Source organism: Protopterus annectens, chromosome 6.part0 (assembly GCF_019279795.1).
Source record: "Protopterus annectens isolate FY-2018-M chromosome 6.part0, PAN1.0, whole genome shotgun sequence".
NCBI classification, from domain to species: Eukaryota; Metazoa; Chordata; order Ceratodontiformes; family Protopteridae; genus Protopterus; species Protopterus annectens.
In genome coordinates, this window is record NC_056737.1 from 483,804,990 (window position 1) to 483,830,520 (window position 25,531).

Sequence of the window (25,531 nt, forward strand, 5' to 3'; positions counted from 1 at the left end):
AGCATTGGAAACATTGGCCACAAAGCATTATAGAGAATGATGAAGTTTATATCACATAGGATCACCTATAGAATCACAGGATCATAGGAGGTTACTAGGCCACCAACTTGGAGATCATTCCAAGCCTATCCATTTCATCCCAATGTTGACCACAAAAAGTCCTAAACGCCAAAAGAAGAGTAGCCAGCCAAAAACCTTAACGCTTAATTTTATTAAAACAAATACATCCAGCGTTTTCGCTACCTTAACCAGGAAGCTTCATCAGAGGTATAAGAAAACGCGAGAATGCGTTTTAAATGGAAAATACAATATACGTCATCATATTGAACAAGGAACATGAATTAAAACATATTTTAAAAACCGTACCAAAAATAAAAAGTACAATGAATACAATCAGTCATCCCAATGTAATACCATACATACTATACTCAATACCCAGGACTGTATTTAGTAATGACTGCCCATGTCCAGGAGGGTTGCGGGCACTATCCCCGGTAGGAATTTACAGTGCCCCATCCAATCATCTAGGTTCGAACAGTGGAATAGAGGGCTCTGCTTTATATGGATTGGCAGGCTATTCCAAAGACATGGCAGTCACTGGGAGACAAATTTGTCCCTCCAGCATGTCCTACTCAAGTCGCAGGGCATATCTGGGTTCCTGGAACAGGTAGCTCTAGTCCTGTTTGATTTATGGATCTGCAGCAAATTCATTAGGCTTGGGTCAGAGATTGCTCTGTAAGCCAGGTATAAATCTCCCCTAAGAAGTCTATATGATACTGAGTATAGCGACAGGGACTTTACTCATCTGTGTAAGGCAACAGTTCAGAAAATAGATGCGAGAAAACCAGACACAGTAGTCCAAGAAAAGAAGAAAAAAGCATCGATCATTTAAATTGCTACACCCGGTTATTACAGAACCTTATGTACAGAGAGAGATAAAGTCATAAAATACTAGGATTTTCAGGCAGAAATGACAGCAATGTGGAAGAAAGATACCCAGACAGTTCCTATAGTAGTAGGATCAATGAGTGCATAAAAAAGAACTTACATTTGTATTTGCATATGCTAGCAATACATGTAAGTCTGTATGAATTGCAGGAGGAGTCAGTTCTGGGCACATTGTGGGTGCTCTTTTGACTAACATCAAAGACTGAAACAATACTAATTTCATGAACTTTAATCCTAATCTGACTTAGGAATGGAGTCCATTTCCATCATGGTATTAGAAGCCCAAAAGACTTGAAGAAATTAAACCAAGAGATGTGAAGAAATTTAGCTGTGTCCAAGATAACAGTGAAAAAAAGAGTTGTTACAGTTCTTTCTGAATGTTGGATCTTAGGGTACATTAGTTGTATAACTACATCTCCAAGAGAATGAGGTATGGAACTTGCTTGAGGGAGGAGTAGTCTGTATTACTCCTTATAAAGTAGAAAGCAATTATGTTCCCTTAAGATACTGAAATGTGGGAGTCACTAAGCCTACTATGTGTGATTATGGACTTGGTACGATATTTTTAATAAGTACCCAAGCTGGGATATATTGGTGTAAAAGTGCAATAAGTGCAGATCATTTGCCAGGTTGGTATATTGCTATTTACACTATTTTCAGTCTGAAAGTGAAGAGCCAGCTGTCATGGGGGGGGGTTGACCAGAAACAAAGTGACAGCTGTGGTAGTAGGCTTGTTCCAACTTAGCTGTGATTATGGAATGCAGGTTGATGAACAGGCCAGAACAACATGGGTCTGGGGAGTAGGAAGATTGTGGTATCGGCCAAATAAGTGTGGGAAGTTAGGAAGCACCGAGTCTGGCAGTGTGTGCCTAGCTTGTAATGGATTATACATATATGTTTTCTTTCCTTTTAATAATTAGTATTCACTCCAACACTGCACAGATTGCACAGTTCCTTCCTTCCCTTAAAGCTCACTCCTCCCGCTGAACATTATTTTGCCATTATTGTTCCCACAAATTTCATTTGCTTGTAAGAAATTTGCTCCTTCCCTTTTCTAAAGATCCTACCTCTAGTTATGTTATCTGCTTTACAATATTAACTACTTGAATTACAGTTGGTTTAGATTTTGATTTCCATTTTTTAGTAACTTTTTTGGCAGCCTATAGCATTAAACTTAGTAAGGCCTTATGATGTCTACGCAATTCAGCTCTTGTGTCGTAGCTCAAAAGAATCATTTTCAAGGTTGTAGACATTTGTACCCCCAACACTGTATTTTATTCCTTTTGGTAATAAAAGTGCTGCAAAAAATGGAAGCCAAAATTAATGCATATAGCCAAGGAAGGGGTTCTGTTAATGGATGAGCTATATAATAGGGAAAGTTGATAGGGGGAAAATAATGAGGCCAAAAAAAAAAACACTTTTTCACAGCCTATTAATTTAGCAGGTTGGCAATTAACTAATTATATAGTTGTGTCAGCATAGCAATTAGCATAAATTCTTCCAGTGATGTAATTACATTCTGCCTGTATGTTTTAATTAATACATGACAGGATGAAGCATGCTTCTGCATTTGGAATGAGTTTTTAAAAGTGCTTTTTATATAGTGATTCTTTAAAATACTTTGTTTTTCAGCAGAAGAGTATTTGTGCAAGAGAACACTTCTGTTGAAAAACAATTTTTCAGAAATGCATTTGCATGTGATCTTTAGTCTGTCAAATAAGTAAATAACATTCTGGCATGCAATAAAATAGGTGTTAAAAGGAAAGAAAAATTGTGTACAGGGCATCACAATGTAACCAAACTGAAGTTTATAAAGGTAACATAAGGAAATTGTCTCATATGGAACTCATTAGAAGTTTGCTGCTTAAAAGGAGAAAAAAAAATAAGGAATTTCTGACTAATGATGCTTGTGTTCACTTGCATGCAACAGTGATAATAAGACTCTGTAAGACGTTGTCCTGTTTGATTCGCAGCTAGACCGTCTTCTGTGTGGTGACATGCATGAATCGGCGCACCTTTGTTGAAGGTTGTGCGTCAGGGCTGGCAACTCGGCACGTAAAAATCTACTGCCAATCATTAGCGGACCGGAGTTCTGCTGTAGCGACCCCTAACCGGGCAAAGCCGAAAGACATAACATTGTAGCTGTTTTACCATGTTTATTTATTCATTGTACTTTAACTTGCTACATGAGTTCACATATATTAATGATAAAAATTTCAAGAACATTTTCCACTGTCATCTTCCTGCATTATACATTTTTCCTCATAATTTCAGTATTAATCTTTACATTATGCTTTTAATTGCTGGTACCCACCAACCATCTCACATCTTCTTGCCCACTATTTTGTAAGTATCCATCCCAAATATGCAATTTATTTTTAAAATCTCTGCTTCTTCCCTTCTATAAAGATTCCCACCTCCATTTCTTTCATTCCTTTTACAATTCTTAGCACAGCCTCTAAAGCTGGCTTAGTCTACTAGTTCCACTTGTTGCTTTTTTGTCTGCCAACAGCATTAAACCTAATAAGGCCTTATTATGTTTTACTATGTCTTTGTACTTCTAACCCTAAATGCCAACTCAGAAACATCTTTTCCTTAGTTACTACAACTTATCAAAACATTCTGTAATGAGTCTTTAAAATCAGTTAGGTCCATACAGTCCCAAAATACAGGTTCCCAGTTTCCTCTGTCTTCCCCTTCACATTTGCAACACTTACTTCCCACCTGGAGAAGATCTTTATAAAACTTCCAGAGCAAACATTTCCATACAAATATCCTAAACTGTCTGGACTTCGCAATTTACTGTAAGAGTGCTCTACGCCTCTGTCTACTTCAGTCCACATGTGCTGTTTGCATGAACCATACCATTGTTTATTTCCCTTAAGAAAGTTTGCAGAAGTGGGGTTCTTAGAACCTTACTTCAATATTCTTATAACTAATCACACTGGGGTACTTCCCCATGTACAGTTAAGGAACTCCCTACAAGTAATCTTCTCTTACTCAGTAAACTTCCCCCAGGCTCAAAATGATTAACTCTGAAAGATTCAATCCACAAATTATCACAACACGCTATCATCATCTATACTTTGTGACAAGCATATTTCACTTGAAAGTGAAACAGATACGTCTAAGTACTTACTTTCTTTGTAGAACTCACCATATAATTATTCTGTACTAAACCATTCAATATACTCTATACTGGGGGAAGTCTTGTGGTGCTTTAGGAATAAACCTGTGTATTTAAGGATGTCAGGAACCTTGGTATATTATGTACAGAGTTTCTCAATGGTTTGTTGGTTTACAGAGCCAGTCATTGAAGTATGAGAGGGAGGACTTACAGTGGATATACAAAGTGTACACACCCCTGTTAAAATGCCAGGCTTTTGTGATATAAAAAATTTCAAAACTTTTCCCACCTTTAATGTAACCTATAAGCTGTACAATTCAATTGAAAAACAAAAATCTGTTGGGGAAAAAAATATAAAACGTACACTACGCTGGTTGCATAAGTGTGCACACACAAACTAATACTTTGTTGAAGCACCTTTTGATTTAATTACAGCATTCAGTCTTCTTGGGTACACACCTGCCATCAATTAGAGAGTCTCTGATTAACCCCAAATAAAGTTCAGCTGTCCTAGTAGGATTTTCCTGACATTTAATTAATTGCCTGCTACAGCAAAAGCCGTGGTTCGCAGACAGCTTACAAAGCATCAAAGGAATCTCATTGTTGAATGACATCAGTCAGGAGAAGGGTGAAAAAATTTCTACAGTATTGGATATACCCTGGAACACAGTGAAGACAGTCTTCAAAGAGTGGAGAAAATATGGGACAACAGTGATGTTGCAAAAAACTGGACGTCCCTCTAAAACTGATGAAACGACAAGACGAAAACTGGTCAGAGGGCTGCCAAGAGACCTACAGCAACACTGAAGGAGCTGCAGGAATTTCTGTCACGTACTGGTTGTGTACTACATGTGACAACAATCTCCCGTATTCTCCGTATGTCTGGACTATGGGGCAGGACTGCAAGATGGAAGCCTTTTCTTACACAGAAAAACATCCAGGCCTGGGTAAAATTTGCAAAATAATACATCAAGTCTCCCAAAAGTATGTGGGAAAATTGTGTTATGGTCTGATGAGACCAAGGTTGAACTTTTTGGCCACAATTCCAAAAGGTATGTTTGGCGCAAAAACAACACTTTGCAACACCAAAAGAACACCATCCCCAAGGTGAAGCATGGTGGCGGCAGTATCATGCTTTGGGGTTGCTTTTCTTCAGCTGGCACTGCGGCTTTAGTCAAGGATGAGGGAATTATGAACAGTTCCAAATTCCAGTCACTTTTGGCTCAAAACCTTCAGGCGCCTGCTAGAAAGCTAAAGATGAAGAGGAATTTCACTTTTTAACACGACAATGACCCCAAGCATAGATCCAAATCAACAAAAGAATGGCTTCACCAGAAGAAAATTAAAAGTTTTGGAATGGCCCAGCCAAAGACCAGGCCTAAATCCAATAGAAAATCTGTGGGGTGACCTGAAGAGGGCTGTGCACAAGACAGGCCCTCACAATTGACAGATTTGAAGAGCTTTTGCAAGGAAGAGTTGGCAAATGTTGCCAAGTCAAGATGTGCCATGCTGACAGACTTCTACCCAAGAAGACTGAATGTTGTAATTAAATCAACAGGTGCTTCAACAAAGTATTGGTTTAAGGATGTGCACACTTACGGAATCAGTGTATCGTACGCTTTTTATTTGTTATATTTTTTCCACTAACAGATTTGTTTGCTTTTCAATTGAATTGTACAGGTTATAGTACACATTAAAGGTGAGAAAATTTTTGAAATGATTTATTGTGGTCTAATTTTTTTATATCACAAAAACCTGGCATTTTAATAGGGTGTGTACACTTTTTATATCCAGTGTAAGTCAGCAAATTCAGAGTTGCTGGTTATTCCTGGAGTGAGATTTTGTCTCTGGAGCCATGGTTCTGAGTGAAGCACTGCAGAGTAAAGACAGACCTGGAGGAAGACACCAACAGGAACTTGGACACCTTTCCTGCCCAAGGAAAATCAGAAGAGAGAGAGTTGCTGAGAAACTCAGAATGGGTTGTTAGGACAAACTATGTCCCTGTTATATGGGACTATATATGAAGATGCTTATTTAACAAACCTATATTATTTTACAAGACTAGTGGTCTTTGCTGCATTTTATATCCCACAGTGCTTGTGGTCTATATATATATATATATATATATATATATATATATATATATATACACACATATATACACACACACACAGACGTATGTATATATACAGAGATATTAATACATACAGAGACACACACACACATATATGTGTGTGTGTGTATGTACAAAAAACATATTTTAATATAATAATAAATGAACAATACAAAATACTGGAGTTAGGGGGAGTAAGAGGACAAAGTGAAGAATAGTACCGTACCTAAGAAATGAAGGGACTTAAAGAAGGGAGAAGACAGGCAAAATGTTATGTACCAATTTACTCAATGGGGTAAAAAGGAGGCATTGTGGTGATCAGGTTTAATGCGACTATACTGCATTTGTAGAACCTAGGTAGTGGTATGCCAAGGTTTTCCCTTCTTACTCTAAAGAAAATGGATCACAACCTTCAGTCACAGAAGCAGTCAGCCAGCAATGCTAAGGGCATAGTGTGGTGGGAGAACTTCATTCATCAAAGAATATGAGGTCAAACAGAGCATCTGAACACAAGCACTGGAATCCAAACAGATGGTATACAGTGGGTCAGACCAGGAAGATTAGAACTCAGTGTTAGATAACCAGAACATTGAGTCTCCACGTGTAGAGAAGACTAGAAAAGGAGAAAAGAAAAAGAAGCAATCTAAGACGCATTGGAAAGAAGAACAGTTTAATGAATGTAAGGAAGAAATCAACAGCTTACAGCATGTTTGTTTTACAGAATGGTTATTGAGTGATAGAGATTTCAGTGAGGATGAAATAAGTTCAAAGAATGGCACAGATACAGTAGAAAAAAGATACAAAAAAGTTATATTAAAGGAAGAAATAAAGAGAATACTTAGTGGAGAATGGGAAGCTAAGCAGTTTTGCTCAGGATAGAATTAACAAGTAGGTGCAACTCAGACGGGGAGGCAGTAGTTTATGGGTAGGAAATACAGAAAATGTAGTTAGGAAGACTCTTATGTTGAATAAACAAGAAGGATTTATAGCAAACGGAGTGAAGACTACTACGTCAGCAATTTTGGAAAACCGTGTAATGTTACTGTGGCAACTTTAAAATGTAGGGAGGGGAGTCAGAGTCTCTAGGCAATGCTAGCAGTATGGCAGAGGAGATGGACAGTAGTGAAACAATAAGTAATCAACAGACATTTTTCAGAGCAGCAACTCTGAATCAACCATTAGATTTTTTACCTGACAGAGAAAATAAAACAGCAGATAGCTAGTGGGGAGTGCTTTAACATATTCGCACTCCTCACCATAGAGTGGATGGATAATGATTGGAATAAAGAGAAAAGTCTGATCTGTACTGCAGAGAAAATAAAAAAAATCCAAAGTACTTAGGACATTGGGAGAACTAGATTACCAGTTTCTACATTTATCCCACCATTCTGGGGAAGAGAGGCCCAAATAAGGCAGCAGGCATGCAGTCCAACTTTAGAATCACAGAGAGGCATTCGACAAAGTGGGTGTCCTCAGTAAGACAGATCTCAGTTATGAAAAAGAAGGACAAAGAGGGTGGATCAGTGAGGTACAGGAAGAGGAACCATAGAAGCTAAAAAGACATGGCTGATAAAACCATTGAAACACATTTCTTCAAAAAAAAAAAAAAAGACATGGCTAATAAGACCAAAGAAGCAAATTGCTTCAAAAAACAAAAAAAGGCTGCTTTTTGAAGAAATTTGTTTCTTTGGTTTTATCAGCTGTGTCTTTTTTTTTTTTTTGTGAAATTGTTTGCTGTGTTTACTGGAACTACAGAAGCCCAAAGGGGGACTGGGGTAACGTTCTGCATGCAGTTTTTCAGTGTCTCACATCCCCTGCTTGTCATGTTTGGAATCAGTGCCTAGCATGCAGGAAACCAGATCACTCAAGCAGAACTCCCTTTAGGCTAGGAGCTCAAGCAAACATAGGAGTAGAGTACTTTTGTGGTCAAGGGGACAGCCCTTACTTTATTGCTAACACTAACAAAATGAGACACTTTAAATGAATAGCAGGGGAAGTATCCCATTACTGAGGCAGCAGCACTACTTTGAGAGGAAGTTACACAAAGCTGTAGTATCCCAGCTAAAGAATCAAAGAAGTAGAAGATTTCCACTAAATCTAAAACAAAATGGAAAGGCCAGACATAGTGAGGCAGATGCTGGAAAAAGGAATATGATCAGGGAGGTTGGTAGAGCCATTTACCTAGAAAGGATGTCAGGGTGCAACCAGCAGGTTTCGTATCTAAGAAATAAGTAGTATTGATTAGGCTTATATATCCCTTATACCCTGTAGGTGCGTTACTAAATAATTACACATATGAGAAAGAAGCACTGGTGCCCTAAGCTCCAACAGAAATTGAGGATGACACTTGTGAGCAAGGCCAATACAAAGTCAGCCTTTAGACCACACTTCCATAAGGATGATCACTTATGGCTAGGTATAGAATTTTAGGCTGGTACCGTATGGACTGATGCATTACCATCAGTTGCTGAATAATCTGTGCAGTATTTGAAATGTATTATTATTATTATTTTTTTTACACTGGGGACAGTGCAAACAACCACGGATTACAAGGGGTACTGTCTAGACGGTTCTTTTTTTTTTTGGGCAAGCAAATTTAGAAGAATGCCTCTATTTGGTAGAGTGAATGTAGTAAGCTGGGAGTGCCACTGGTAAAACAGAAATCGAGGGGACCATTCACCAAAATATTATTCCTTGTGTAAAGACTGATAACAGGGTATACTCGTGCTGTTTGTCAAGAGAAAAACTGACAAGCTACAAAGAACACACAGCCAGGTCACAACTTAGGAAATGTTACATTAAAGCAACTGCAGGCGTTAACTGGGCTATTAAATTATTTCTGCCATGTGATCCAGTGGGCAGATCATCCATGCATAGGTTACCAGTAAAGGGGGGAAGGCTACAACAGGTCACACCAGAGAATTAGGGTTATAAGAAATAGGATGAAAATGGCCCCAAAAGTGTGGGTTACTTTTATACATTACTTTAGTGGGGCAGTGGTACAGCAAAGGACTGCACCAGATGAAGTGAAATGTGCACGGATGCAGCATAAGGTAAAGGTTTGGGGGCAATTTAAACACAGATGATTCAGTTATACATAGCCAACAGAAATCGGCTACAGCGATGGGGCTGCAGTCATACAGCTCAAGTTTTTTTTTTTTCTTCAGAAGTAGCAGTAGTGGAATTTTGGGAGAACCACACAAGAATCTGGAATATCAAACTTAGATCAGACAACACAGGGTTAGTACACACAGTAAACAATCAGCTGGGGAGATAAGGGGTGATGAGTAGGTTAAGGAGACGCTTCAGCTTACATTGTTTAGCTTTAAATGTAACAGTGGCTGGATGAGATAAGGATAACTCATAAGCTAAGGCTGACTTACCTTCTTGTTAATAGTGGGCCTGATTCAGGGGGTCCAAAAACAGCAGATATGGTACAATCTCTCTTGTGACACGTGAAAATTAGAATGATAGCTGATATTTACCTCTCTGAGTATACATCCAATGGCAAAATATAAAAAGAGTACAACACTTAGTAAAGACCAGACAAGCACAGGAGTGGCCAGTAAGATGCTCAAACCCTACCAAACAACTCAGGTTATATGCTATCCCAATGACTGATGTGGAAGTGCCCACTTGGCTGCAGTCAGATGATTTCAGAATGCAGTGAAGTGGGGAGATAATATCAAAAGCATTTCAAGTAGAGAGTACACTAAAAGCTGGGCAAGGTAGTGCCCCCACACATTTAACAAGAGGTGGCTGACTGGTCTCAAATTACTGCGTGGGAAGCACTCCCATGAGTTTGTTGAGATAGTTACTAAAATATGGAGGGAGAGAGAAGAAAGGATGGCTGGAGATGACCTGTGGGCAACAGACGAGGTCAACATCAATGAGGCAGACTTCCCTAAGTTGGAGCGATTGTTAACGAAGGAGGTAACTCTATTTTACGATATTAAGCTCCTAGAGAGGTATTTAGCCTTGGATATTATCCCTTGGGGCCTCAGAAATAACAAGCTGCCTGCGTTTGAATTTTTGGACGATGAAGCCGATTTACTCAACGAATGGAATGCAGCGTCCTTGCTTGTACTAAAGCTTGGTTGGGGGTGCTCATCAAACGTAACATGAGACAGCAAGAGAAGTTGAGGGCCGATATCTTGCTGATACAGACGCATTTGGCAGAGGTTACGACTGAAGTAGTCTTGGAGTCCAAATTGAATGACATCAAAGTGAAAGTGGAGAAGGTGGAAGAGTCGGTAACCCTTCGAAAGAAGGGTAAAATCCAACGAGATATGAATGACTATAAAAACAACATGGTTTTCATATGGCAACAGAAAGAAACCAGGGGAAGGCAGATGGGTCAGCGTTTTAGCAACAAAGATCAAGCGGTATGAGACTCATCCATGTCCTCTGGGGAGACTGCATCAAGCAGCAAGAAGAACGTTTCCTTCAAGGACCTAAACGACAAAACCATGGATTCCATGCAGGAAAAAGGGACTTCTGAGACTTCAAGTGGCCGAGGCAGAAAATGGCAGGGGAATTCGAATTCCGGCAGTAACAATGGTGGCAAGAACCACAGAAACTTAAAGAGGAGAAATTAATATACAGAAGGAAGACACACGTCAATTGGTGGAAGATGTTGCCACTGTTTTGGACATTGGACGATGTGATAATGTGGACAGTTTGAAGATTGTAAATTTGTCTGATATGTCTTTAAATCAGGATTTTATTTCACTGTTGGATAAAGGGGTAAAAATTATCCCTACGCTTGTCCCTAGCCTTGCTGATTTGATTCTGGAGGCAACCCGATTTTGCCATAAGTTACACTTAAGGGCATTTTTTTGATAATAAAAAAAGCGGGTTAAACCAAAAAAATGTGGAAAATGTTACAATAAATGATGAAAATTGTGATGATGACAGAGTGTTTGTTAAATATGTCTATTTATGACTACGAAGGTGCATTTGACAGTAGTTTGGTGGGGGGGATTCTACATGTGATAGCAATGCATTCTTTAATACGGGGTATGGTAAATTGCATTTACCTCATGTACCATATGATAGCCCCTTTGTGCCCCCAAAATTATCTGCAGACATCTACATTTTTGAAAATGTGTTATGTAAACAGGTGGAAATTGAATATCAAAATTTTAAAAGGAGCATTAAACAGTTTAACTTAACTAAAACACAATGGGAGGCTCTGCAACATCTTAGAACAATCACAGATACACATTTATACAGGCAGACTAGGGGGCAATTGGGTAGTTATGACTAAACATCAGTATAACAGCATGGCTATGGCCTTACTGGAAAATACGGCAGTATATGAGGTAATGGTCCCACAATCCGGTTAAGGAGTACAACAAGTCTCTGCTGGAAAGTTTGGAAAGACTTGGTTTCCTGTGTGCTATGGATGTCAAGAAAATATACATAAAAAACCCCAGAGATGCGGCATTTAAGGTGATACCCAAGATACATAAAAATATTCAGAATCCACCAGGGAGACCCACAGTGTCTGGTAGGGGAGCTTACAGAATGTGGGCATGTTTTTAGATTGGCAGCTTAAAAGGTATTTGGAAAAAATCATGTCATACATTAAGAATGAAAAGGAGCTAGCAGACAATGTAGGCGGTATGAAAATGGTCCCAGGATTATTATTGGGCCTGTGTGGATACTGAATCCTTATACACAAACATCAAAAATAAATGGGGTTTGGAAGCAGTAAGACATATGTTGGGGGAAGCTCCAAATACTGATTTTCTTGTATGATTTTTGGAATTCTCCCTTACTCACAACTGCTTCAGTTTTGATAACAAATATTTCCTGCAGAAGGATGGGACAGCCATGGGGGCATCATATGCCCCAGTGTACGCATTCCTGTTTATGAATTACTTTGAGATGGCCTATGTTTATAACTCTTTTGAGTTTTACAAACAGAGTTATATTGTTCAAGAGATACATAGATGATCTCATATTTATTTGCAAGGGTGAAATAGAAGAATTCCACGATTTCATACAGGATTTGCAGGACAACCATTCTGGACTGGAATTTACATTCAATACCAGCAGAGAGGCAGTAGAATATTTAGATCTGGAGTTTTTTGTGGGCAAAGACTACACAGTAGAGTTTAAACCTTTTTCCAAAGCTACTAATGTATTGTTTATAAATTTATAATACTAAAGCTGTTAATAATTTTCTTACTGCTGATAGTATGCACGCTCCCCACTTATTGCCTTCACTACCATATGGTGAATATTTGTGCACAGTTAATAACACTTCAGATAAGGCAAAGCTAGGGATCGAGTTTGTGAGGGTCAGGAACAAATTAAGTAGAGGTTATAACTTGAATGGTTTGAATACAGCGGAAAATAAGGTCAGAAAAAAACTGGGGCTGACACACACTAAGATGCAAAGAGAGGTGGCAGATATTGATAGGAAAAGAAGGGACATGAACAAAGGAGAGGATCAAGATGGATTGTTCTTTAACAGGTATTCACCCTTCTCAGAAACTTTGAAGAGGTTAGTAAACACGTTTTGGCCTATCATTTCTAATGATGGGAAATTGAAGGGCATTTTTCCTGAGAGAGTTACTTTCTCCTACAGCAGATTTAAGAATCTAAAGTAATTATTATCCATTAGGAAATTGGATAAAGAACAGGGCAGAAAAGGCAGCTTTCCTTGTGGGAGATGTAAAGTGTGTAACAATATCAGGAATTTAGATGGAAAGCACATTAATGGGAAAATATACAAGGCTAGGGACCGATATAACTGTGAATCCAGAGGGGTAGTTTACATAATAGAATGTGGATATCCCATAGTTAAGTGGTACATACGGCAGACCAAGAGGGTAGTGAAAAATCGAATAATGGAACACCTAGGAGACATCAGAAGATGTAGAACTGAGAGCCCTGTTGCAGAACATTTTGTTAGACATCATGAGGGTACAGACATATCCTTTTTTTATTGTGTGTTGGCTAAGCCCAGTCAATGTCAAGGGGATGAATTTACAAACTGACATGGTTGGAAACTAAATGTATTATAGCAATAACCCACGCCTGGGTGTGGGTAATGCTAAATTTACCCACGGTTGGCGTGGTTTGGTCCCGAGGGCGAAGCCCGAGGGACCAAACAAAGCCAACTGTGGGTAAATTTAGCATTACCCACACCCAGAAGTGGGTTATTGCTATTATACCATGACATTATTTAAGAAAAGAAACTATTACTTTTCTTAAATAATGGCATAGTATAATGCCTGTTTACTGCCCTTCCGCAGATGTCTGGCATCCGCGGCAGTTCTGATGTACTGCGCGCCTGCGCAGTACACCAGAGCTGTGGGCAAAAGCAACGGAGAAAGCAAGATCTCCGTTGCTTTTTTTTAGTGTCTCGCTATGTTAAATGAGTTTAACATAGCGAGACAGTTTTAAAATAAGCAACGGACATCTCCGTTGCTTATTTTAAAACTGTCTCGCTATGTTAAACTCATTTAACATAGCGAGACTAAAAGCAACGGAGATCTTGCTTTCTCCGTTGTTTTTAAAGATTGCTATGTTAAATGGGTTTAACATAGCGAAACAGTTTTAAAATAAGCAACGGAGATCTCCGTTGCTTATTTTAAAGCTGTCTCGCTATGTTAAACCCATTTAACATAGCGAGACAGTGTTTAAAAAAAAACGAGTTATACTAATGGAAAAAAGTCCGGGCGACCGGACCTTTTTCCATTAGTATAACTCGATTTACAACGGGCACGCTGGCCAATCAGCGTGCACGTTTTGGGGGGATCATGGTATAATATTAATTTTGGTACCCTTTGCCCAAGGGGATTAAATCTTGATATTAATATGAATGTAGGGCATGGGTAGAGAAAAGTAATAGTGTACATGATTTCTGTGTAGAGTGTTTGTTTTAAGTATGCACAAAAATGTATTGTTTACACTGGCACTTTCTGATATTGAGGGTTTTTAATAGTTATTACTTATATGTTTATGATATACAATATTAGAAAGATAGTAATATAGAAATATACAATAATATACATGTCAAGAATAAAATATTGTGTAGTCTAGACATTCTACAGCAGAGCACTTTAAATAAAAAGTGGGTGTGTTTACAAATTAAATGGGGCAAAGAATAGTATTTTATAAGTAATTTGTAAGCTATTAGATTTAATGAGAAGTAATCATATCCAGTTGAGTTCAATTATTCAAATGTATTAGTATATAATGGAGAGCTGCATGCGTGGAAAATATTCCTTGAAGGCATAAGCCAGGGTACCGGACACACCAGTAAAGCTTTTTCTTACAATTTCCTGGTTTAGAGTGGTGTGTTTTTTTAAACTTCGTTTTCATGGTGTGTATACATACGAGATAGTTACGAAGTGCTACTGTTACAGCATATTTGTAACATTTTTTTTGTGGAGCATTCAAATAAAATTAGTACAGTCAAGTCCTAAAGTTAGGTAGCTGATAGTTTGCAGTTAGCTTATGTTAGAATCTGAGATGATGTGTTGTGCATGCAGATTAAGTCAAAGGCTGATCAGAAAGCAACGTTTGTGGCTAGGGCCACCAGCAGTCTCCAATGGGATGTGGCAGGGTGGCTAAAGCGGTTATCAGTCAGAGGGGGGTACAAAACATGACCCATACTTGTGCCACTAGACAGAGGTCCCCTTAACTCAATGGCAACTGAAGTCAGTGCTACAGTGGTGCAAGCAAGTGGTCTAGACATTTAAGGTAGGAGAAGACTTTCATTCATAACTACTTTTCCCTATTACATCTTAAAGACTAACAGCAAGGAACATATTGCTGACATTTCATTTGTACACGAGGAGGATGAGACTGTGGTTATACCAAGACTGTATCAGTGATCACTTTAGTATCAACCACAAGTACAGGGCTATTTATTGGTTAGGGGTATCAGGTTTGAGATGGGTACATGCCAATAACAAACTCAGTGAAGCCAATGATGCTAGAGGAAAAGACAATAATGCACTGATGGCTAAAAATATCACAAGTACGTTTAGTATGGCCTTTGGTTGTTCAAAGGTTGAGACGCACAGTCAATAATCTTATGTATGTAATTGATGACAGAAAAGGGAAGTCTCTCTATAGGCCACCTGGGAATCAAGGCCAAATGGTCAGAAATGTACCAGGCATCTGGGGTCCACTTTTCCAGAATGGATACAACAGCTTTTTATGAAGAAGGTGAAAAGTTCTCTCTTCATTCTGTAATACAGCACAGAACTACTATGGAGACCAAATGTAAGTGGGGATGACAGGATACAGAACTCATTTGCTACTCCTCCCAACAAAACTGATGGCCTCAGGGGATTATATCATAGATGTTTTGGCCTTATGACCTCATCAGCACAACATAAGTGGACTGTTTGGCTGTACTCTAGAAACACAGTGTCTTTATACCCAGCTGATGTCCACACCATTAAGGTGTCTGCAACATAACCCAACTAAAAACTAAATGAGAGAGTAAATAGTTCACACAGACAAACCAATTAATACAAACTACAAAAAAAAAAAAACTAGCCAAGCTAGAGTTTTCACTGTGTGATACCTTAAACCTCCTGTAATAGAGGCCTGTGGGATATATGCAAATGACCCATTTGTGACCTTTTTGACAAAATTCTCTATAAAGCATGGAAAATCTTAGAAGAACATAACATGAGTAATAAAATAACATGTTTTGAAATCAGTGTACAGGGACAATAAAATAAGACTGGTAACCAATGGATGAGTACAATTTTAAGGTTAGATAGTGGTATTAAACAGGGATGCCAACGAGTAGCATTCTAGTCACATTAATTATGAATGTGGTAGTTATGGAGCTGAATTTGACATTAGAGAAAGTTAGATAGGAGACATCAGAGAGGCTTATGATTCCAATTATGTTTACATACGCAGACAATTTGGTGTTAGTAGTTAAAAATAAGGTATGAGTGAATATAGCTATAGGAATATTCAATAAAGAGAAAATGAATGGACTAGTTCTTGGAGAAATACAAGGTATTATATTTAATGAAGAACTGACAGAAATTTAAGGAATAAAGTTTGTAACTAAACAAGTATGAGCACAACAATGGAAAGATACAACAGTAAAACTATGAGGCATTTGTATTTTCTGGAGGATATTTAGACTCTCATATAGGAAAAAGGTATTTATGTAATTCCATAACAATGGGAAAAATTACACATTTAGCTGGAATATGTACAATTTCATTAACATTAGAAAAGGATTTATTAAATGTAATTTTTACTTTCATCTGGGGGTCAAGACTTAATCCTGTGAAAAGAGGTACACTTTATGTAGGTGAGAAAGAAGGTTGGGGTTTGACACACCCTACTGTTTATGTTTTTTTTTTTCTTTGAATATGTACAGAGTCTCAATAAACAGAAAAGATAAAGATAAGATGTTAATGAAAATTATAGAAAAAAAACACAAAGCAATTTGAGAAAGGTTGGAGTATTTAAAATGAAGTAAAAAGGTTTATTGTATGGATATAAAATTATATCAAGAAAAAATATTATGGAAAACTGATATAGGGAAGACAAAGGAAAACAAAAAAATGTGGTATGAAAATATAATAGAAAACTTTTACTATGTTTATCCATAGAAAAAATAAGTGACTTAAAGATCCAAACAGTGAAAACAAGAATTAATAGCTAAAAAGTATGTAGAATGTACAGATTTTTTGTGGAGATTATTAATATGTAAATTGCCAGTTAAGGCAAATTTGCCATATAAAACAATAAAAGATAGATTGTGGTGGACTGCATACAGATGAACATGTCTTCATAAAAGGACCTTTGAACTATGGAAAGAAATATATGATGAAGGGCATTTAAAACAATAATGAGTATATTAATATGGGCATTATAAAAATGTAAAACAAGAAGAGATGAATAAGGTGGATGTAAACATTTTGTATAATTTGGATTATATAGAATAAGAGAATTAATTAGCTGAAATATAATGGATAGTGGTTATTATCAGAGATTTTGAAACAAGTAACATTTTGGTTGTGGAGAAATGAGTGTGGGAGGGTTAAATTTGAATGTAAATGTAAAAGTCTGATATGAATATTGTAAATATGTGATGAAAACTGTACATAAGACATATGTAAATATAATAAAGAACCCCTACTTCTTTTTGATAAGTGCCAAGGGATCTTTGTCATTCATCTGAGCTGTGTAATGTCTTACTGAAGGACAGCACAGTCAGAAGTGCAGCACTCCCTTATGCTACACTGTAATGTCAGTATTGGAAAAAATGAATCAAAATCCTTGGTATTGGAATAAAACCTACAGGCTTCTAGATTTCCATTACAAAATGTGAGTGTGCTACTTCTTGACCCAGTGACACTACAGTCTAGACATAAACAGCCTGACCAACTTTTAGAGATTAGGGAGATACTTAAGCTTTGCATGACCTCCCTGAAAATCCTGCCTTGTGCACATCCCTGAATTTAACCAATTTACAGAAATTGGTGAAAAAGAAACATGTCCCCTGCATTTTAATTCAGCCTAGTGTGTCTGACTTTACAAGTGGAATGTGACAAGATAGTGGGAAAACTAACAATCTTAATAAATGTGGTTATTACAACAAACCAGTTTAAAAGTATGAATGTTTCTGAGTGCAAGAGTTCACCACACAGTGTAACTAAACCTAGTGTGTCTAAATTTTTATTTGCAGTAAATACAAGTGGAATGTGACAAGACAGTAGGAACACTAACAACCTTAATAAATGTGGTTATTACAATAAACCAATTTAAACATAAAAATGTTTCTAAGTGCAACAGTAATGCAAGAGATCATCACTCAATGTATTTCACGGCCATCCACATTTGATAATCAAGTGGCAGAAAAGAACAATGCCTTGATCCCTTACAGTCTTCCCCAGTTACCCCATAACAAAGCTGTACTTTTGGATTATAAATCTAAACTTAGGGTTATTTCTCTATGTCATTTTCTTCAATAACTCACAGGCATGTGACTGTTTTCAGTTTGGGGCTTTGGCTTTATAACTCTTCTCGACACATTATAAAATGCATGAAAGATGGCTATTAGTTCTCTTTGCCTGTCAGTCTGCCTTGCACTGCAAACAATATTCTATCCATTATGTGCTGTCCTCCTTTTCAAAATATCTGTAACTGCTGTTTTGTCCGTTTGTGGATTGTGTCCATAAATCCACATCTTCTGACACTGCTTGATTTACTTGTGACTGAAGAGACACTAGGAGTAGTGCAACACTGGGAACAATATGGCTTTGGACAGGATGATGCAATGGTGTTCTGGGGGGGTGGGGTTGAAAATTAATTGGCATATTTTGTCTTCAATAGACTGTAGAGTGGATGAGTTTTCTTAGAGGCTGTGGCTACGATAGGGAGCCCGCATTCAAGTCGAGCTAACAGGACTCCTTTGCCTATTACAGCTTAATGTGGTCTGGAGAGATAGGAAGACATTTTCCAGCACTAGAATGAAAGAGATTTGATATTTTCCCTGTTGTTTTCAATGCAGTAATGGAAGCTAAATGACAGGTATAGTTATATGCCTGGGTATTAAAATGATGTGCTTGTTTCTTATATCTGCAATGTTGAGTTTAAGGATTTTTTTCAGCCATTCTGAGGTTCCAAATATCATATCTTTTGTTTTGGAGGGGTTTAGGAGTAGCTTATGGGTGTTTCGACGAGAATTAAGGGAGTGGCAGTCAGACTGAATCTGGATATAATTAACTGAATGTGAGGGAGAGGATCAAATGATAACCTTGTCATCAGTATAGTTAGGGAGGAACATTAGGGAGGTCAGAAGGTAGTTTAATAAAGATTAAAAACGACAGTGGGGCAAGTATGGAGCTCTGGGGCACTCCTTTGGTAAGGGGTACTGAAGGTGATAGGGAAAAGCCAATTTTTATTCTGAAATACCTATACAGGATATAAAATGTTCACTCACCCCTGTTAAAATGCCAGGTTTTTGTAATATAAAAAAATGAGACCACAATAAATCATTTCAAAACTTTTCCCACCTTTAAATGTGACCTATGACCTGTACAATTCAATTGAAAAACAAACAAATCTGTTAGGGGAAAAATATACAAAACAAAAAACCTACAATACTGTATTTAAATCAAATGGTGTTTCAACAAAGTATTAGTTTAAGGGTGTGCACAGACAACAAATGTACATTTTTTTATTGTTTATATTTTCCCCTAACAGATGTTTGTTTTTCAATTGAATTGCATAGGTCATATTAAAGGTAGGAAAAGTTTTGAAATGATTTATTGCGGTCTCATTTTTTTATATCACAAAAACCTAGCATTTTAACAGGGGTGTGTAAACTTTTTATATCCGCTGTACATGTTATGAAATCTTGGAATCAGATGACAGTGCTGTACCTAACTCACTTCTTGGAGGGAGAGTAAGTGGTCCATATGATTAAAAGCTTTGGTAAGTGCTTCTGAAATGTTTTCTTTACCCATGTTGATAAGGATCTCACCTGTAAGTGACCATAGTGCTGTCACTGTGCTCCTCCCAGTCTAGAATCTATGCTGTTTAAGAATGAGAGATGCAAGTGGGCAGTTGGTTGTAGATTAGTTTTTCAAATATTTTTTCAAGTGTAGGGAGGGTTGAAATGGGAGGCATTCTCTGTCTGAGGTTGTCTGGGAAGGGGTTCAGTAAGAGCAGTTTTCCTCATGTCTGATGTTGTGTTTTCAGTTAGGCAGAGGTTATAAATGCGAAGATGTGTGAAAAAATAAGTCTTTGCAGAGTGAAATGACCCACGGGAACAGGGTGTTTGCACTTGAGTATACATCCAGGGTATGTTTTCCATAGAGGCTTAAGGTCTTTTGAGAGTGAATTTTTTTAATAGAAGAGGGAAATTAAAGGTAGAGAGCTGGGTGAGTTGAGGAGAGAATCCACACTGGGGCCTGGCTCAGGGAACCATGCCAACTGCTGTTTACTGACCTTGTGGAGGACTCTGATTGATACTTTATAAGTGAAGAATACTATCACCTAGAGGTGGCCCAGACCTGAGAGTATAGCCTTTGGCCTAAAATAGGTCCGAAGGAACAACACAAAATGCTAGGGTGTACTCACAAAGGCAAAGTAGACCTGTATGAAGAAAAGGCCCTAGTCCTTTTAGACTTGATTGGTATTTTAGTACCAGTAAAATAGACAGGACCAGTATATATCCAACCAAAAATGCTCAGCAGAGGTAGGAAATGCACCAAAGATATATCTCTCTGCCTTATCAGTCAGCCAGCATCCTATTGAATCCCCAAGAAATATATAATAGACACTCCAAATAACCAGTAGACAGAAGTTTGTTTCTCAGTCCTTTATTATTGCACCCAAGCACTAGCACTACTTAGTGTTAAGAGTTCTTCCAGTTCAGGTTTGTAAAAGGCAGATCATGTCTCCTAAACCTGATTGCTTCAAAAGTCACCAAAGCTGTAGACAAGGGTAAGGTGGTTCACACAGCTTACCTAGATCTCGCCAAGGCTTTTGACACCACCCCCCCCCCACTCTGGAATTCTAGATAAACTCACTAAACTAGATATAAATCCCTATGTCACAAGATGGGTTGCCAACTGGCTCACTGACAGAACTCATACTGTGAAAGTAGCAGACTCCAAATCCGACTTCAGACCAGTGACAAGTGGAGTACCACAGGGTTCAGTCCCAGGTCCTCTCCTGTTTGGTATATACTTTTCTGAAGTACAGGCTAACACAGAAGGTCTTTGGCTAACGAAGTTCGCAGATGACCGCAAACTAGGAGCGATAAACTCCTAACAATGTGGACAACCTACAAAAGGGCCTCATAGGTTTATACTAGGCTATCTGCCCTAAGCCATTTATAAGCCTAGCCCAAAGTTTTGTGGCTTACGCCACCCCTTATATGAAAAAATACTGTACCCATTAGTTTGTTGTGCCTCTGTCCAGCAGTGACTGAGACAGATGCCTGGTGTCAAAGCCATGGCTTCAAGCTCAATGTCAAAAAGTGCATTGTCATCCCCTTTGGTAAAAACTCTGTACCCATAAGCTACCACACAGGTGGTAGTCTACTTAACACTGAAAGTGTAATAAGAAACCTTGGGAACAGGTGGACAGTAGTCTCTCCTTTGACAATCACATCGCCACAGTAGTCAGGAAATCCTTCTACGTGGCACACCTCATCACAAAAGGTTTCTCATCCAGGAAAAAAGAGGTCATTGTTCCCCCTCTACTTGTCATTCATTAGACCCATTATAGAGTACAACACCCCTTTTGGTATGTACCTCACAAGACATCAACAACTGGAAAGGCCACAGAAATACCTCATAAAGAGGATTACCAGCCTCAAACAGATGCCCTACGCAGACTGTCTCAAAAAACTCCAGCTTTACTCTGTCACATCGCCTACTCAGAGGCGATCTCTGCCCAACATACAAAGCTAAGTCAAACCCAGAGCTGTTGGACATGTTCCACTTAAAGAAATCCCAATCATTCCGAGCTACATGCTCTGGAGACCTAAATCTTGTCACCACAATAAACAGAACATGCTGGAGGGATAGATTCCTGTCCCAGAGACTTCACATAGCTCCTCATTAGCACTCTTCAAGAAAAATCTTGATGATTGGATGGGAAATAGGAAATTCACCCGGCGGATCACCTTTGGGGCTGTGCTCGACAGGGGCACAGGAAAATAATTTTCTTGGGTGGCAAAAGCAAGGTTCCTTTTTTGGGTAGGCTTATATAGGCCCTAGGGCAAATACCCTAGTACCTACCTATGAACCTATATGTAGCAGTTTCAGTCTTTTCAGTTTTGATTATTAACTTGAATCTCTACCATTATGATTTTTTTACTGAAAGCACCCGTTAAGAGTATGACTGCATCCCCGAACAAGAAATTTGAAAGCGCCACAAATGTCTAGTGCATTTTACTTACTTAGGCACCCATCTGACTCTTTTAACATGTGAATTAAAGTATTTTGGTTTGCGGTCACTCCTGTTTTACACACTGCATTTTAGTGCCTGAACACTCAAAAGTTACTTAAACTATAAATGGAATTGTAACAATTCTGATTGAAGATTTATGATCTCACTGATAATCCAGTGGGAGTGCAAGGACTGGGTTAACCTTTCAGCATGATTGTGAATAAAGGATTCAGCCCACTCTTGTACACCTACACACACAGATTAGCTACCAGCCCTAGCCACTCCCATTTTCTATACAAAAAAATTAAACCCTGTATTCTTCTGTAACACTAAGTAGAGCTTGGATGCAACAATAAAAGACTGAGAAACGAACTTCTGTTTACCAGCTATTTGGAGTATCTACTATATATTTCTTGGGGATTTAACAGGATGCTGGCTAACTGATAAGGCAGAGAGAGACCTCTCTGGTGCATTTAAAGGACTGGGACCTTTTCTGGATACAGGTCTACTTTCCCTCTGCAAGTGCACCCTAGCATTCACTTACAATGCATGTAAAAAAAAAAAAAAAAAAACTTTGGAAATGTAACCATTATTTTGTTAATAAATTAGACAACAGTTAGTGTCTAGATAGTACTGCAAAATTATATGAGCTATTTCAGACTTTCTTTTGCCCATGTCTCATTCCCTCAGATTTGTTTTGGCTACTGTCTTGTACAATGTATTTCTCTGATTTTGAGATGCTGCCCATCAGCATGCTGGAGGAAGACAGACACCGACTTAAAAGTCAAATTGAAATTTTACTCCTGGCACAGGGAAAGCAGATATTCAGATTTCCCTTAATTCCTTTTCAACATTTTACAGTGCACTGTACCTTTATATAAACATTTAAAAGTCTGCTGTTGTGTCTTTTTTTCCATCATTTATATTTATTAAGTGGGGTGGGCGGTGACATTTTATTCTGGCAATTTTGGGATCATCATGAATAAAGATCTGAACCCAAGTTAAATGTAGAGTTGTTGTATTAGGATAGCTTACTTTGTTCTAAATAACATCTTAAAAACATTTTCTTCTTGTGGTGAAGCAGCGTTGATTCCACTGTATACTTCTGTGAACCCCCTCCTGGATTACATCAAATGACTCTCTCTTGCATTACCAAGCAATGATGACAGCTGAAAAGAGTAAAGAAGTAATCTACAAAGAAAATTTTAGATGTTGGTGACTTCACATACTCTGACCAATTAAAGTTTCTTAAGCTGTACTTCTTGTTGTTTACACTTATCCTTATAAATCCATCGTTCTTGTAACCTTTGTCTGATAATCTATCAACAATAGGTACTTTTGTTACTTGTACATTAAACTCACAATTTTATATTCAGGCTGCACACAGGCAGTTTAATGAAACAAATTGTTATGGTCTGAGAACTGCAGTTCATCTACATCAAGTGCAATGATTCGCTTTCTGATTTTGTTTGCAGTTGGCTTGTCTAGTGGTATCTCTCTGGGACTCCATTGCAAGTGAGACAGCTAGCCAAACATTCTAAGCTAACAATGTAAATATTACACACTTGGAGTTTATAATATGTATTGGACCCTTCAAGATCCTATCAAATGTGAATTGGAACAGAGTTGTATATCCAGCATAAAATCATGAGACATAAGAAAGAAAAGGACAGTCTTCTGTAACAGTCAAACAAAATGCAGAAATAAGTCTGTCACAATTCCTTTTGTGAAACTGTACTATTCTTTACTCCCAAAGTAAGACAATCCACCACACGGACAATGTTTAATATCAGTTCAGAGCAATGTGTGGACACCAAGACATTTAATAAGGTTTGGGGGAAGCTGGCTCCATGATGAACTTTAAGCCCTTAACATAGTCAGTTCAGTATATGAACATAAGTGATCAACTGACGGAGAAGCAACTCAAGGATATTAGAAAGGGTGGGAGAAGACTGATAAGCCAGTAGCCAGACAAAATGTGCTATTGCAGTTCTTTGCTTTTACCTGATACTTTTACTCAAGTTTTTTTTTTTCATGCATCATACAGTACATTTAATGACAAACATTTTCTGATGAGGTGCTTTGTCACAAATTATTTTAACACATGCCTTCTCTAAAAGCTATAAAGCATAATTTATGTGCAAAATTTCTAAATTTTTTAGGGGTACTTTCTCTTCTGTACCTTCCATACTCTCAGTCCAACTATATATTACCCACATGACAGAATATACAATTATAAATCTGTTTAATGGCTCTAATTCTTAGATATGTCTTTCACTTCAAGGGTACATGTCAGCAAGCATTTAATATAGTGCTATTTATAAACATATAAAATACAGTGAGTGTATGAATATAAACTTGCATCTTGTGCCCATTTGGAAATACTATGTTAATACAGAGCAGCGGTCCTTTTGTATTGTACTGCACATCTCTACTTACTGATATGCCTGAAACCAATTCCCAAGTAGCTTTTCCTACAGAACAAGGCTGCCGGAACACGACATAACATAAATAACACTGAAGTGTGTCATGTGAATGCCATTTTCCTGAATTTCCATTGTTTGTCATTAATAAATAGCAAATATTTCATTTTATATGAACAAACTATTACAAGGGAGAAGAAGCACCCATGTGGCTATTGCTGTGATCATAAAGAAATAAAATATGCTTTATGCAGACTGTGAACCAAACAGCCACCAATGTTTCTTCCTCTACTGTACAAAATATAGAGGAAAAGACAAAAAGTTATTCAAAACAGAGTCAACAATCACATATTTCCAATAATTGTTACAACATTTGCCCATAGTTGTAGCTTTACAGTAAGCAGTAGTCTCACTAATAATGCTATCATTATGCTAAAGAAATGTGCAGTAATGTTACTGGCTTCAGATAATTATTCTTGAATTAAAACCTTTCTTGTATGCAACAATTTTGTATATTAAAGGGAACGAGTATGAAAATATGGCAGCTAGTGGAACTAAGGGGGCTTAACTTAGCTTTGATTTTTTCAGTAATGTCAGAAAAATACAACTTCCTTCCTTTAAATGCAAGTTCAAGAAAACTGATGTTGGTTGTTTCTCACAAAACAGTACACTATAACTCAAAATGAATATCTAGAAGAAGCTGGTGAATGCCCTGAATATCATCTTTGTAAATAAAAGGTCTATCATTTATGTAACGAAAAATTGGGACCCAACAAAAATTATTTTCTTTGCTATACAGTGCACCCATTCTTTGATTTTATTCTCTTTGGAAGGAATAAACTGAAGTGGAAGAGTTATAGATTTTTTAAAGTTACTTTCTGGTATATTATCTAAAAGGTCAAAACTATCTGCCGTGCCATTTACTACATATCAGCAAGGTGTAATATTTTAACACGTGGGAACCTTTCCCCCTCGACTAAATGACTGCAAAGCATTCACTCAGTTGCT

General features: G+C 37.8%; 1 protein-coding gene across 1 annotated transcript in view; it reads right to left on the minus strand.

Annotated features, from left to right (window-relative positions):
* LOC122804389 (myb-related transcription factor, partner of profilin-like) overlaps positions 1 to 25,531 on the minus strand; it is a 53,289-nt gene that overhangs the window by 26,155 nt on the left and 1,603 nt on the right. The window lies entirely within an intron of this gene.